The sequence below is a fragment of the Dipteris shenzhenensis genome, chromosome 24 (genome assembly GCF_047967505.1).
Source record: "Dipteris shenzhenensis isolate YYH24624 ecotype China chromosome 24, Dip_SZ_1.0, whole genome shotgun sequence".
Classification (NCBI taxonomy): domain Eukaryota; kingdom Viridiplantae; phylum Streptophyta; class Polypodiopsida; order Gleicheniales; family Dipteridaceae; genus Dipteris; species Dipteris shenzhenensis.
The window spans coordinates 3,110,544-3,113,475 of NC_141619.1; positions in this window are offsets into that span (position 1 = coordinate 3,110,544).

Sequence of the window (2,932 nt, forward strand, 5' to 3'; positions counted from 1 at the left end):
GTTGTGACAAGGTCACAATGAAAGGTGATAGTAGTAAGGATGACTCAACATCAATAGCAGAGGCCTCATCACCAACTAGTACCAACTCAGCCACTAGAGGAGCATCCCCACCTCCTTCCTCCGAGGTGGATAGTGGGCATAGGAGTACATCACCCTTGTCTTCTCCTATTAGTGGATAAGAAAGAACCAGAAGGGCTTCACAACCATCAAGACTTGTCACTAGCTCTAAAAGTATTTCATTTCCAAGTGAGCAATCTATGCCTTTAAGGTACCAGGAGGTGGTTAGGAGTGTCAATAAAGATCTTCAATCTAGTTCTGAAGATGAAGGCAGCACACCTCAGTTCCCTCTTGCAAGTTTAGAATAGTGAGATTTGCGATGAAGGTGATGACTTTAGGACAAAATCGTGAGAAGGAGTCACAAGCAGGCCCATCCAATTTCCCCCTAGGAAGCCCATTCAACAAAGAGAAGGAGATGGGAGTGAAGCCTAGTGGTGCCCAAGAAAAGGGGAAGTGGGTGATGGAAAAGTCACCACAGGAGACATTGATTGAGAATTCAGAGGTACCTCCTCCCCTCACATGAGCTTCGACCCTCGACTAGAAGAGCTTGGCAGATGAGGGCACAAAAGACTGCTAGTGTACATCCCTATTCTTTGATTGTAGATTGGATAGAATTAAAGCCTAACATCACCCTACGATAACTCTATCTATTGTCTCCATAGAGGGGTACTGACAGTCGCGGGGGAGGGGAGGGGAGGGGGGACAGTGACAGCGGCAGAGGGGAGGGCAGGCGAGGGGTAGGGGAGGGGAGGGCAGGCAGAGGGGCACTTACCTCAAAAGTTAGGTGGGGCTCTTTTTGTGAACCTTGTTCAAAAGCAAGCTTACACAAATCACTCAACAAAAGAACCCATGAGAAGAGGAAAGGGGAGAGACATAGAAGAAAGGGAGGAAAGGGGAGAGACAAGGAAAGGGGAGACATAGAGAAAGAGAGGAAAGGAAAGAGCCTGGAAGGGGAAGAGAGGAAGGGGAAAGAGGGAGGAAAGGGGAGAGACAGAAAAGTGAGAGAAAGGGGAGAGGGAGGGAATTTCGTTTTCTATCCCAAGCCCCTCTCTTCCCCACGCCCTCCTCCTCCCCTTCTTTTGCTCTTACATGTAGAAAACAAGGAAAAAGGTCAGAGAGTGAGAAAAGCGACACGGAGTAGGGGGAGTAGGTATTTTTGGTCCCGATAGCATCAATAAAAGCATCAAGATAAGCATCGAAAATACTAATGACATTTGAAATATATATATATCTACCATAACCTTTTTTTAAATAAAAATTAGCTTTGTGTTTGATTTAGTTGAAATTCATGAGAAAGTGGTAAATGGGATAATCAAACGTGGTCAATGTAATTTTGGGATGTAGGGGGCCTTGAATGTGGGCGCTTGTAATGTTTTTTAATCGCATCTTTAATGAATCTAAAATATTGTGCGGTCTGGGTCAATGCCCCATCATGGAAAAGTTGGGCACTAATGGTCATTATGGAACCAAAATTGACAAGATTTTACATAATGATGGTGCAAATATTCTAGCAAGGTGTTATCCCATTTGGATTATCGTGATGCATTCTTTTAGGGTGCATGTCAGTGCAAATATAGTTAGGTGTGCACAAGGGTTTAGGGTTGGGTCAAATGATGTTGCATGGCTATGATACTTTGCATGGGCCTCAAAATAGGCGAGTTTAACGCCTATCCAAAGTATCATGTTCATTTGACATCATTTTCCCCATTTGCAAACCTTAAACCCTTGTTTTTACTATCCATATTTCCATCGATAAGAAAGTGTCTATATTAGCCTCCATATTACTGTCAATATTAATGTCGATAAAGCATTTTTTGATGCTAATATGGACTGTAATATTGACTCTGGGAATAGTCTATCGATGCTAATATCAACATTGTCATGGAAACCCAAAGTTCTTTTGATGTAAATATAAATGCTTTTGAGCTTGCATTGGCTTGTTTACATTTGAGCTCAAAGGTACCTCTAGGTCACCCTGGGTGGAAGCACGTTTGGAGGTAGAGCAGGTGGCAAGGGTGGTTGTCTCCTCATCAAAACCATCCTGGATGAGCACTTGGTCAGGCCCCTTACCTACCCTTATGGCCTTCTTGGACGGGGTCTTGGATCGAGTTTGCGAGGTTTGAGATACCTCAGGGTTTCGCAGTAGGGGCTCTTTACCCTTCCTTTCTTGTTCATACTGAGCAAGTTAAGACTGGTGCTCTTAGGCGGGGTGGCTGGGGTTGCTAGTCTTCTCAAGGGACAATCCTTGAATAAATGCTCAATTCTGCACCCTGCACACAAGGGTGTAGGACCTATCATGGGTGGAGCAGTTAGGGTAAGATCCCTGTAAGAGCAGTTCCTTTAAGAAGTGCAGCCCCTGACACTTGAAGCATGACACTGGAGGGTTTGAGGTACCCTTGTAGGGGCACTCACTTGCCATGTGTGGCCCTTGGCAAGTATAACATTGGATCAGGGGCCTTCAAGCAATAGAGTTCATGTCTCTTGCCCTTACCTGGTAAAGCGAGTGGTCTGGAATACAAGGACTTGTTGATCCTCTTGCAAGAGGTAGTGACTTAGGGTGCCACTTCCTTCCTCATAAGGGTACTAGTCGAGGTATCCATGATTCGAGGCCAACTCACTTATATCCAAGCCCTTGGGTTCGTTGTTCTCCTTCTTGCTTGGATCCGCACTGGAAGACCTGATCGATGGTGATACTTTTGATGGGGTCGTGGTTGTGTTTGGGGTAACCTTGTCCATCATATTATCGCTTATATCAATAGCCACCTTGTTGCATAGTTCAAAGGAGGTAGGATTCATTACCCCATCAGGTGGTCATGCAGCTTTGGGTCTGCCAATCCGATGAGGAAGTGGGCAACAATCGTTTATCACTCATCCA